Below are 14,365 nucleotides of genomic sequence, written 5' to 3'. Positions count from 1 at the left end.
AAAAAAAAAAAAAAAAAATAAGGATGCCCTTAGGGTGTATGTCCAAATTGTTTTAGTGAGACAAGCATTGGAGAGGATTCAAGTCCCCCTTTACAATTATGCAACTCTTTTGTATTCATCAAGTTTTAAGTCAAGAATCAATACTCATTTTCGAACAAGAAGTTTGATTAGTGACTTGTCTAGTCTGAGCTTTGACCTCTTCTAAATTCAACCTTAAAATCCTTCTCTCTGTGGTTGTCTATAGATATTCCAAAGCAAAAGAAGCAAAAGGAGTAAAAATAAACAATCCCCACACACCCCCAACTGAAAGGAATTAAGATGAAAGCAAACAAACTTCCACTTTTAATCCACGTGTAAGCACAGTATCTCCATTCAAAGCGTGAAGACTAGAGTATTAGATAGATCGGTTGTAACAGTATTGAGACTATGATAGAAGGTTTCTATTTGCCTCTTCACTCTTCACTTACTAGAAGAAATCACAACATGTCTATTCCAATGTTTAAGCAAGATGCTAGAATTGCCACAATCTTATCCCTCTTCTTCCTCCTCAAGTACTTGCAACTATGCATATGTCTACATTATTAATTCACCTTCGGATGCAATTGATGGACCAAAATCAGAGACTAGAGAAATGAACATAAAGGAACTATGTTCAACACTTTATCATTAAAATACTTCGCAGAATCTCCTTTCAGTCTCCATCACCTTATCTTAGGGCAAACAGGTTTCCTTGGTTTACGCTTTGGTGCACTAAGGCATATATCCAAGATCAACAATCTATGTTGAGATTTTAGGCTCTCTCCTGGTATAATCTTACAATCCTTACATAGCAATATGTTAGACCTTTTGATGAGGAAGAAGTCGATTTGCTTGCTATGATGCCCACTTTTGTAGGTAATCAAATGCTCATCTCTTAGCAATAAAGGTGTTCACAATAGGTAGGTCGTAGGTTGTTGCAAAGTACAAAACTGAGGTCCCCTCCTCATTCCTCTCCCCAACTCGTATCGATCCTCCATGAACCTGGTACGTGCACCGTCTTACCTATTTTGGAGAATGGCAGCCAAAGGAGAACATTTAGGAACTACTTGGCTAATTTGGAGGTTGCCAAACCTCTTTCTCGCAAGAGATGTCTTTTGAATAATCCAATTGTAATCATATTAATTTTAACCTAATAAATAGGGTTGCTATGCGACTGTTATAAGCCTAGTAGTTATCCTAACTTCTACCACATACACCACGTATCCCACTCACACACAACAACTAAAAAATAGTTATTACAACTCTTACCCCTTCTACTACCCATTTTAGTATGTAAATTACAAAAACCCATAACAAATCCCAACAAGTACATAACAAATCCCTCCCACTAAGCTTTGGTCTTGTCCTCAAGACCTGCCCAAGAATTTCATGGCATGAAGTAACAACTTGGCTTGTACTTCGCTGGTTTTGGTTTCCTCCGCTTCATCATAGCCCTCGATCAAGAATAGTTCTTGCATCGATGCCCCGGGATGAATTGTTCATTACAATTATAACATAAGCCTTCTACTCATCGATCTGTATCTCGGACGAAGTTAGTTGGTTAATAGGAATGAGAGACCTCCCTTTTCAACTCCTTGTTGCTCAAAGAAACTTGGTTGACATTGCGAGCTTCATAAAGCCTAGATAACCCAATGGTAGAGAAGAGAGAGATGGGATGACCAGCAAGGACATCAGCCTTGATCTGGTCCTTTAAACCACTGACGAATAGACTAACTTGCTGGTGTGGGGGTGGAGGTCCTACCTTGGAGAGTAGTTTCTCGAATTGGGATTGATAATCTTGGATAGTACTAAGTTGTTGTAACTTGACTAGCTCTCCAAAAAAATCTTGAAAGGGGGTTGGTCCAAATCGAGAATGAAGCCCCTCACAAAAAACTCGCCAAAGTCACCACCTCTTGGTCTTGCTTGAAAATTTAAAACCACCATTGTGCATCTCCCTCCAAATGGAAAGAGGCCAACGCCACCTGCTCTTCTACCGGGGTCTTATGAAATTCAAAGAACTGTTCAGTTCGACAAACCCAACTGGTTGTATCTTCCTCCCCACTATAGCGTGGGAAGTCTAATTTAACCAACCTGGGTGTGAAAGTTTGTTGGGAATTGGAGGTGCGCTAAGTTGAATTGATATTGAGAGGCCTCGTACCATGCAGTTGGGTAGAAGCTCGAGAGCTTTCGCCAACTTCATGATGACTTTCATGGAGAGACATGTTGAATTTCTCAAAGAGGTCGTCCTACTTGGAAAGAATTTGTTGCTGCTCGAGAAGGATCCATTGCTACCCTTCATTGAGAGACTTCACATCTTCTTCCAATTTCTCTACCCATTGGTCCATGTGCCGGCTCTGATACCAGGCTGGTGTGTGCATCATCTTACCTATTTTGGAGAAGGTAAGAACAGTAGCCAAAGGAGAAGTTTAGGAACTAATTGGCTAATTTGGAGGTTGCCAAACCTCTTTCTCGCAAGAGAAGTCTTTTGAATAATCCAACTGTATTAATTTTAACCTAATAAATAGGGTTGCGATGCAACCGTTACGAGCCTAGTAGTTATCCTAACTTCTACCACATACGCCACGTATCCCACTCACACACAACAACTAAAAAATAGTTATTAGAACTCCTACCACTTCTACTATCCATTTTAATATGTAAATTAAAAAAAACCATAATCGATCCCAACAAGTACGTAACAGAACCTCATCATATCCTCTCATGTCCCTACCAACGTGACCTTTCAGATCCCCTCCCATTATAGTCTTTTCATGCAAGCTAAAACCACACATTAAGTGTAATACCCTACTTCTTAAACCCGGTCTGATTACACGGTTGACCCGGTTTAACCATGCAGGACCCGAACCGAAGAGAGTTAAAGCGGATTCCTTATGGAATATGATGGCAAGGGTGACCTTAAACACCGGCTGGCCCGACAAGTCCGAGCCAGTGCCAGAAGAGATGGGTGTACCCAAGCCGTGTACATACACCTATCACAAGGCCATGTACAGATAAAGCAGGTATGTAGCCGTATCTTAAGGCGCATACGTATATTACATCTTATGCCAAGAGTGAGATTCGTGCCGAGGGCCGAATTCTATCAAAATCTCACTTGTTGGCCAAGTTTTGGCCCTCAGGTGGGCGGACAGGTGGGCGCATCCACCCACCTGAGTGACCCACCCATGTGAATACTTAGTTATTTTAAGAAGTATATATAGCATTTATGTTTTCTTTTTCTTTTCTCATTTATGACACTCATACGTTGGTGAGAAGAGTAAAGAGGGGAGAGAAAAGAAGGGAAAGAAGAAGAGAAGGAAGAGGAAGAAGAGATGGATTTCAGCGGCACCAAGGCTTGATCTTCCCATTCCGATGCCGGAAGAGTGATCTCCAACACGAGATCTACGTTTAGAGGTGAGCAAAGGCTGGGTTCCTTAAACTTTCACCATACCCAAGTAAAACCCTTGATTTGGGTAGGGTTTCTTGAGATCTTATAAATCCCCCTTGAGATAATGAATCTAAGGTTTAATAGATGATCTATGTGTTGATTTTGAAGGTTTTGAAGAGGTATTTACAAGGTTGGAGAAGCATTGTTGATTTGAAGTGATTTTGGGGTTTTAAAGGAGTTCTTGAGCAAAGAAGGTAAGATGGCCTCTCATTCCTTAAATTTAACCTAGATCTAGGTTAGAACCATCTTATGAGACCTTGAATGTGTGAAGAATGGATTTGGAAAAGCCCCATTTGAATCCCCAAAGGTTGGGGGAAGTTTGGGAAGAAACAGCAGTTTCCCGCCAAGACCGGCGGGCCAAGACCGATGGGCCATTTGGCCCGCCTGTGGGCACTCGCCTGAGAGGGCAGGACCCTCGGGCCCAACCGGTGGGCCCAACCGGTGGGCCGACCGACAGGCCACCCTGCTCGCCGATCTTAGCAGGACCCTTGGGCCCAACCGACGAGTTAGACCGATAGGTCGACCGGTGGGCCGACCTACCTGCCAGTCCAGACCGATGGGTCTGACTTGTGGGTCAGACAACCCACCGATGGGTCTGACCCACCCGAGTGGCTCTAAACCTGATTTTTTCGTCCGATTGGACCCAAATCGGACTTGTGACCTTCTTTTAGGATTCTAAACATGATCTTGTCATTGGATCGTGGTAATCTTGATTCCAAAATGATGAAATACTAACCCCGCTCACTCATGATAGGTTCACCAAATCCTACGCTTCTCGCACCGGATCTCACCCGTACCGAGCGTGAGTCCTTGTACACTACAAGTAAGTGGGGAGAGGACGTTTGGCCTTGTTTCAAGGTATTGTTTGGTATTCATTTAATCATATCTAGTCTAGCCATGTCATCATGAAAATGCTATGTAGATTAGTCATCCTCACATTGTTACGCATGGGTGTTGTGTTTATTTTCTAAATGACAAGTGATGATATGCTTATGTGATGAATGTTGACATCATTGTGCATGATGCATTAATAGACTAGATGCCGTAGTCGGCTTGGAAATGAGTGCATTGGTGGCCCGTGGTATGGGACGCGATGGCACTATACAATCGTACTATTGTCATATAGGAGCATGCGGTTTAGGATTATCATCTTTCCGTGCTACGACCCTTCCCAACAGGGGTTAAGGTGTTGGGTTACCATTTGGGGGGAAGCAGTGGTCGCGGTTGTCGGCTCACTGTGGCGATTAGACATTAAATTCGGCTGGTCATTAGGACAGTCAGTAACCCTGGTGGTATATTCAAGAGGGCCAATCGTACTGCTTTTGAATTGCTGGAGTCAGCACCTTTAATTTCTGTCATTTATTTTATGTTGAGAGCCGGTGGTCGGCATGTTTTATTTTTTTGAGTACTCACGGTGGGCCTTCTTCGACAGCCCTATGGGCGTATCGCGGGATGGAGTTCGCGGCTTGTACCCGGAGTATACGCGCACTGTGGTTGTAGTAGCACTAAACCAAAGACTTAGTAATGTTGCTTAGGTGGATGTGATTTAAAATGTATTGCATAGCATATAGTGCATATGGTTGTGATTTGTTATGTGGACTGTTGTGTGGTCCATCTTTCCACTTACTGAGCTAGTGAGCTCATCCCACGTGTGCACCTCTTTTAGATGATTTTGCAGGTCATCAACCAGATGAGCACAGGGCGGGTCCCACAGTTGAGTTCCCTGAAGAGGACTGGTGGGCCCCTGAGGAGTTAGAGCACGACACGGATTGCTCGTGCGAGGGCTGTGCTGTGGGACCGCAGTTCTGATACCGAGTTGAGCTCCACTTTTGATGCCGAGCTGAGCTCTACCTTTGGATGCCAAGCTGGGCTCAACCTTTTGATACCGAGCTGAGCTCTAACCTTTGATACCGAGCCGAGCTGTACACTCTGATTTTTGATGATTCCTTTTGTGTACTTGATATGTGAATTGTACTCTTATTGTGTAAATATCATGCCTTCGGACCCACATATACTTAACTATTGTATTACAATTCGGGTATCAAGTATTATGGGAATATTCACAGGTAAACCAAGTCTTTAGCTGAACTGATGAGCTCTTTCTTAGTTGTGTGTATGCTGTGGTGGAATACTGTATCAGATGATCCTGGCAGGTTTGGGTTAACCGGTGTTAACCCGGTCACTGGCCCGGTTCTGTGTGAACGGGGTGTGACATTAAGTCATCTATTTGTTCCCAAAATTGTATCTTACTACTTTCATCTAGCCCAACTTGGGGTGCATACACTCTAATAATGTTGACCACCTCTTTATCTAGCACAAGCTTTATGGATTGGATCATATCCCCAACTCTTTTAACGTCAACAACCTTGTTCTTTAGGTCTTTATCCACTACTATGCTAATTCCACCTCTACCACTTTGATCACCGATACACCAGAGCTTAAAATAATCTAGCATCTTAGCTTTATTACCCTTCCATCTAGTCTCTTGAATACATGCAAAGTTTATCCTTCTTCTCCTTATAAGATCTATTAGCTCCATACTCTTACCCGTTACCAATCCATTGTTCCATGAAGCAAATCTAATCCTTTTGATGCCCTATCAAAAGGACCAAAGGACATAAAACAATATGATAAAACAAAAGAAAAGCAGGCATTCAAAGTTTCTTATTTTATTCTCCTAGAAAAACAAACTTTAATCTCTCTTCTAACTTTCTAAAAGAATCTCTTAATTACCCCTACTCCACTCCCTCCCCTCTCGTCCCATTGGTGATATGCCCTCTCGCTCGCAGCCTCTCTCTGGTATTACCCCCCACCCTCAATGTCGCTGCCACCTCTTGCTCAACCTTCACTTCTACCATGAGCCACCCTTCTTCCCAACACCAACCTCACATCCTCTAAGCAACCCTCGCCCCACCCCTTCATCTACTCTCCAACCCAACAAAGTCCCACAAGAACTTCATCCCTCCTCTCAAAGTACAGGGAGTCAAATAGGAATCATGAAAATAAAAATTGGAGGTTAAATCAAAATTTCAACCAAAATATTTGGTTCTGTCCCCACCCCCTCATCTTCCTTTGATTAAATAGTTGGGAGTCAATCAGAGTCCTTTGGGTTTAATCAAAGTTGCAACCAGAAGTAGGAGCAGACTGCAATGTAGTTCATGTGAAAAACAAGAAAGATCTAGCCATTTCAATGGTTAAAAACCTTAAATGAGATCAAATATCACTTGAATCAACACATATTCCAAAGGTAGTTATGAGGCCAAAGGGCCCAAAAAATTCATCATTCGAAAATTTGTTGAGGGATACAATGTTAGGGGTTCGAGGTTAAAAGATGAAATCTACTACTATCCCATTGAATGGCCACCTCATGGCTGCTCCTCCTCCTGGGTGTCTTCTCTCCCTCACTTGCCTCATCGAAACTAATGCCCACATCCTCATCACTGCTAAGCTCCTCCAGTCCCATAGGGGCAATTCGGAATTCTCATCATTAACCTCAGAATCCCAGTTATCATCACTATCATCATCATTGGAGGCCTCTACAGCATCAATTAGCAAAGTAGCCGGAGGGTAAGACTTTTACGCTCCTGCAACAGGTGTGGTTCTAGTAGATGCCACAATATCATCTCTCTCTCTCTCTCTCTCTCTCTCTCTCTCTCACTTCCCCCTTTGAGACTCCCTTGGAGCGTTCACTTTTCAAGATATAATTTTGGGAAGTCCTTCTATTTTATTGTTTGTTCCTATGTTCCAATTTTGTTAAATCAAAAGGAAATCTCAAACCATAAGGTTTCTCCACTTCTCAATTCTCAACTCCGACATTGGCCAAGCAAATAAGGACCTCAAGGTCTCCCAAAAAATGAAATTATGAGAAAATTCTAAAGTTATTTTACTCTTGAAATTTAAAGAACTCTAACGAATCTTTGAACATAATCAATAATTATCACACATTTAACATGGAAGTGCAAAATCCAATTCTCAATAAAATCCCATTGACAATAACCAAATAAGCCTATGAAGAGCATCATTTGAAGATCCTTCGACTCTTCCATGGACCTTTTCGAGTTAATTCAGGTGGTGTCGCCATTGGATCTTCTTCATGATTAACACTTTCAATCACGTTCTTCCAGATGGGAAAATGTTTGTCTTTGATACTAGAAGACCACTTACCTCCATTATTGCTAGTGGGAAATCCTCTACAATCGGTCACAATTTTTTTCCTAAGAGGTTCTATATCCATAGGGTAGCACCTCCAGCTGGGAAAACCTTCTTGGCAAAGAGTTCCCACCTCTCATCAACATCTAGAATTCAAAGCAGAATTGGAGAATAGTCGACTTCCATTTTTTCATTCGGGAAAAACTCTTTTTAGCTCATCCCAATCTTCCTTGCTCCTATGTCATCTAGCATAAAAGCAACCGCTTCCAGCTAGTACTTACTCTCGCCTCTCTCTTCTAGACCTGGGACTTTTTTTAATTTTTTTATACGTTGCCTTCTTGGAATGGGGCTATCACACATTCACACTGCAACTCAATCTCCATTGCAACCGAAGGAAACTGACACAAGAAGGAAGAAAAGATAGAGATTGAGAGGTAGAAGGTGAAAGATTAGCACACACGCACGCTCACGGAGAGAAAGAGGAAGATTAGATTAGTGTTGTCAAGGGTTACCTTTTCTCACACATCAACTCCTCCCAAAGTAAAATAAATAAAAGGGATGATTACATTGGCCTCCCTTGTAGTTTACCTTATTCTTATAACCATCTCCTACAGAACTGAAAATTACTCTTTGTCCCTTACAGTTGATGGTGTTCCAACTCCATTTGGGAGAATCCATTATTATGTGACGTGGCTTGTTCACCTATTTTCTTAAAGACAAGAATACCCTTTAGGGTTGTGAAGTTCTTATTATACCCTTCAACCCCAAATAAAAGAGATCATATTCATACCTCTTCTTCTCCATATTTACCATCGAACCCTAAGTACTGCAACCAAATATAGCAAGAGCAACAAGTGAAGTCTGCTCGCATTGACAACCACTGTATGGCCAGGAGACAACCCTCTACACTCTGGTTAGTTGCGACGATGACTTGGATAACCCTCTCCCGTTCCACAACTTTGTTCTGCAGGCCATAGAGGCAAAAATAGGGGAGCTTAAGTGGTGAACTGTTCTTAGAGAACTTTGAACAATATGACAAGTTCAAGCGACAATAGGAGAACCCTAGAAACTAAGAATGTGAGTAAAAATTTCTATGGAATTCTTAAACATGATGCATCTTCATCTCCATCTACTGATTTTGTTCCCCCTTTACTCATTTTGAATGGCATATGTTTGTTAAATCTGTGTGAAATTTTTTGATTTTGACCAATGCAGAATGGACTTGTTCACCATTTCGTACTATTTTGATGGAATGTGGTACAGAAGTTGGTTGACAGAGACAAATATAATTATTTAGAAATACTTCATGGCAGAGAAAATTTTTAAAATTTTCTTATTAATCTGTACTACTTGGTGAATGGATGTGTGAAATGATGATTCAGTGATGCAACTGTTCTCCATTTATGATGAAGTGAAGTGCTTCTAAATAATTGCATATAGAGTTAAATAGAGTGAATTCTTCACCTCTGAATGTACCACTAATGGCCACAATAATAATGTAATTGGCAAATCTATTGAGATAGAACCCATTGTTAAACAGAACATTGGGTCACCAAAGAAAGATGTGAGGGGTGGTCCAACAGGTGGTGGAATAAGAAATTTTATTGTGTGGGGTGGTGGAACAGATGGGTGATATAGGAAATTTTGCTGTAAGAGTGGTGTAACAGGTGGTTATACAAGGAATGCTTCTGTGAGTGGTGGTACAACAGGTGGTGGTATAAGGAATAATGTTGTGAGAAGTGGTGCGACAAGTGGTGGTATATGTAGGGCATCCACTAATGCTAAAGTTATTGTGAAGGGATATGTTACATGCAGGACATCCAGTTATGCCATTGTTCCTATTATGGGTGATGCTAGAGGTGGGAGTTCAAGAAGGTCTAAAGCTGTTAGGGCTAATAGTAGGTCTACAGCTAATGTCACTAGGTGTCCTTCTACCAATCTTGGTAGTAGTAGTGTTTCTGCTGGTGTATATAGGGTTAACTGTAGGAGTCAGGCACTGCATTTGTTATCAAGCTTCTAAGATTGAAGAGGATGCAAGCCATTTATAGGGTTAGATGGATGTCATATGAAAGGTAGGTTTAACAGAGTTTTTTTTTTTCCTTTTTTTTTTCATTATTAAAGCAATATCAGTGGATGGAAATAACTAGTGTTGAATGGATTCTAGAGGAGAGAGAAGCTCTACAACAAGTGAAAATTGCCTTGGGGACGCCCAAGACCCCGATGGTGATCAGAGAAACCGAGGTCGACAGCCCTTGATCACTGATTTCATAAGGCCAATTTTACAACCCATGGTGGTGGGGGGACCAGCGGTGCCTCCAAAAAAACCCTCCTTCTCAACAGTGGTGGGAAGAGGTTTTCCAGAGGTGGATGATCTTCCTGATCCTATTCATGCTGGATCCCTAACTAAGGTGATTATTCCTCAGGAGGCATATGAAGAGCGGCTGGAGCGATTTCGCTTTGCCTTAATCGGTAGAGCGAACTTTAGATTCACATCAATAGACTTTATAAGAAAGGAGGCTGCAACTTCATGGAACCTAAAGGGAAAGGTGGCCCTATTGGCGATGTGAAAAGGATTTATCCTTTTTCAGTTTCAACTCAAAGCAGACATGACCATGATATGGCATAGAAGTTCAATCAAGGTTGGAGGGCAATATGTCAAATTCCAAAAATGGAGACAGGACTTTAATATACATGAAAAGCAGATTGACAAAAAAATGATCTGGATCAGATTTCCTAATCTTCCCCTCGAATACTGGCATGAGAAAATTCTCTGCACCATGGCTAAGGCAACGGGTCTTCCCATGTCCATTGACAAACATACTCGAGCAGTTTCAATGGGAGGATTTGCAAGGATCCAAGTCGGGATGGAAGTTGGTGCTAGTCATGTTGATGAAATCCATGTTAAGAGAAGGGTGCTAGTTCCCAAGAGATTTTCTTGTTCAAACAACAAGTAATCTATGAGGGCAAATTGGGCCTTTACGGTTTCTGCAAAAAGACAGGCCATTCGATCTCTGAATGCAGAATCAAGAAATCAGTGGAGGAAAAGAAAAATCCAAAAATCAAGAGACTCCTGGAGCAGTGTATGTAGACGAAGTTGACAAAGAAAATTCCCACACCCCCTTAGTCTTTAATGGCGATGAGGGCCACCAAAATGATGTTGACGCCAGCAGGCAGGGAGAGGAGACCGGCGGCAGATTGGTAAAGGACTCAATAGCATGAAACAAGGAAGTTAATGACAATGGAAATTTCGCGATCTCCTCCCTTATCAGGAGAGAATGAGATTTTGAATTCAAATACACTTCCTATTCAAGGGAATGTGGGGTCCATTGAGATTCTCCTTCCTCTTTCAAGTCTGAGACATAAAGATTTGGAGAGTAGCCGATCCCCTACATCTGAATCTATTAATGGTACTGGACATCTAATGCATAGCAGTAATGGGAGAGTATATCATGTATCAGGTTCGCTGTCCAATCCTAGCTCCCAGGATAATCGTGAGACAGAGAACATAGTCTCATCTATTCCATCCACATCTCTGCATAGAGGAGCAGTGGAGGTGCACCATGAGGAGATCGACAGGGCTGATAAGCTTGTTGAAGCTGCTGAATTGAAGATGCATTTTACCCAGAGAAACGAGAAATGGGTGGACACAGCTGTGCAGGCCAGACAGTCTGATCGTCTTGCAACTCAAAAAAAGTAATCCATGAAGATTCTCTTCTGGATGTGAGAGGCTTTAAGAAAGCCTCAGCGAGGATGGCTCTGAAGAAAATTATAAGAGACAAAGACCCTGATTTACTCTACCTGGATGAACCGATGATTGATGTGACTAAGTGCCCAACACACTTAAATTGGGCTTTGATGCAGACGTCATTTGTAATAGTAGAAGGGAAAAATATCCAAATCTATGGCTGCTCTGGAAGCGAGGTATTTCTAAACCTTTGATCTTATCTAGCTCTGAACAGAAGATTACAATTCGAGTAGATTGGAAAGGGAACTTTATTATGATTTCTTCAGTCCACGCTAGTAATTTCAGAGCTATTAGAAGGGAGCTCTGGATGGACCTTGGGACAGTGTCGGTGGCAGCTGGTCCATGGGCGGTGGTTGGAGATTTCAATACTACCCTTGTATCTCTTGAAAAGAAGGGCCCTGGGTCCTTTAACCTTGGCTCTACCGTGGAATTTAATGCTATGATTGATTCATGTAACTTGATAAATCTAGCATCTCAGGGCCCAAAATTCACTTGGACCAATAATAGAAAAAGGGGAAATGTGTCTGTAGTTCTTGATAGAGGGTTCTGTAATGAGGATTGGCTGAACACATTCCAGGAATGCTCTCAGTTGGTCCTCCCAAGGGATTTTTCTAATCACAATCCAGTCCTCGTCATCTCTGAAGCTTGCCCTAAACCTGCAAATTGTCCTTTTCGATTTCATAAATTTTGGACAGAGCACCCTGATTTTTTGAAGCAAGTTTCTGATTTGTTGAGTCATAATATCTGTGGGCCACCATCTTATATCCTTACCCAAAAGTTAAAAAGGCTAAAGTCGACCATTAAAACTTGGGCTAGGGAAAATTTTCCAAACTTTGAGACTGAACTGGTTAGAACAAGAGAGGCTCTGGACCGAATTCAAGCTCAAGTCGAGTTATAAGGAATGGACAATTCCCTCTTTGGGCAAGAAGCTTACGCAAAAATAGCCTACCTGGTAGCCATGAAAAATCATAAAAAATTATGGGCTAAAAAGTCAAGGATTCGTTGGTTGAAGGAGGGAGATCGAAACTCTAAATTTTTTCATCTCTATGCAAATATTAAGAGAGAAAAAAACACTATTCGGAGAGTTAAAAATTATGATGGCTCTATAATTTCTAATAGAGATGAAATAGCTTGCTACATGTCCAGTTTCTATGAAGAGTTTCATAAGGGAGCTCCTATGACAGATCATTTGGATTTGCTAGAGGCTATTCCACGGCTTATTGATGAGTTAGACCTTCTATCCTTGGGTAAAATTCCAGGTCCGAATGAGATAAAGGGCACTGTGTGGGATTTGGACCCTGACAGTTCGCCAGGTCCAGATGGTTATCGTGGTTACTTCTTTCGATGCTGTTGGAATATTATATCTGGAGATTTCGAAAGAGCTATGAGCGACTTCTTTACTTCTGGATCGAGGCCGCCAGGTATGAACAATAACTTACTAGTCTTAATTCCCAAAATTAATGAGGCTATGTCTCTTGATAAATTCAGACCCCTCTACATGGAAAACTTCTTCTGTAAATTATTATCAAAAATCCTTGCAACTAGATTGTCCTTCCTCCTCCATAGAATAATCTCGGAAGAATAGGGAGCTTTTCAGAAAGGGAAACTCATTCATAACAACATTGCCTTGGCATCCGAGCTGGCAAATATTATGCACTCTTCTACAAGAGGCGACGGGTTAGGAGTAAAAATTGACATTCAAAAGGCCTTCGATACAATTTCTTGGGATTTTATCCTTAAAGTCCTTAAGAAATTTGGATTTTCTGACATTTGGCTAAAATGGATTTCCCAAATCCTCTCCACTTCCAAAATTTTCATTATGCCAAATGGAGGTCCAATTGGTTACTTCAGAGTTGAACGGGGTCTTCATCAAGGTGATCCCATTTCTCCAATTTTATTCATTATTGCTGAAGAAGCTCTCTGCAGAGGTCTGAAGCATCTTCTCCATGTAAAGGAAATCAAAGCCCTAAAGGGTCCTAGAGGTGTGTCTGTTCCTACTCATCTCCTCTTCGCTGATGATATTTTTATTTACATAAATGCTTCTAGTAATTATGTCAGAAACTTGGAAAATTTCATCAAAAAGTACCAGGAGTTCTCAGGGCAGGTAGTGAACATGGAAAAAAGTAAGCTATTCATGGGTCTGATATCTTCTTCAAGGAAGCATGCTATTGTGGATACTATGGGAATCCCAGCATGTAATTTCCCCACAAAATACCTTGGCGTGGAAATTTTCAAAGGCAGAGTAAAAAATCAATATATGATGCCTACCCTAGAAAAGATTAGAGATCGGTTATCAAGCTAGAAAGGAAAGACCCTCTCAATGGCTGGTCGGGTTCAGCTAGTTCGATCAGTTATATCAAGTATGCCAGTGCACAATTTCTCAATCTATTGGTGGTCGTCTTCCATGATCGTGCAAATACAGAAGTGGATGAAAAACTTTATCTGGTCAGGAGACATTGACACTGCAAAGGTTGTGACTGTCAAGTAGGATCAGGTTTGCAAACCTATTAATGAAGGAGGTTTGGGGCTTCGTAGGATAAGAGACGTAAGCTCATTACTTGCTAAGCAGGCATGGAACATAACTGTCACACCCCGTTCACACTGAACCGGAGCGATGACCGGGTTAACACCGGTTAACCCAAACCTGCCAGGATCATCAGATACTGTATTCCACCACAGCATACACACACTAACATCAATTCATCAGATCAGCGGAAGACTAAGTTTTACCTGTAAATAATTCCCATATACTTGATACCCAAATGATAATACCATAATTATATACATTCGGGCCCGAAGGCATGATATATATACACAAAAAGAATAAAGTTCAAATATCAAGTATATACAAGAATTCATCAAAATCATCAGAGTACACAGCTCGGCTCGGTCTCAAGGCTGGAGCTCAGCTCGGCCTCAGAACTGCTGTCTCTCAGCACAGCCCTCACATGCGCAGTCTACACCGTGCTCAAACTCATCAGGGGTCCACCAGTCCTCTTCAGGAAACC

This window comes from Macadamia integrifolia, chromosome 7 (assembly GCF_013358625.1).
Source record: "Macadamia integrifolia cultivar HAES 741 chromosome 7, SCU_Mint_v3, whole genome shotgun sequence".
NCBI classification, from domain to species: domain Eukaryota; kingdom Viridiplantae; phylum Streptophyta; class Magnoliopsida; order Proteales; family Proteaceae; genus Macadamia; species Macadamia integrifolia.
Note: the sequence above shows the minus strand (reverse complement) of the source record.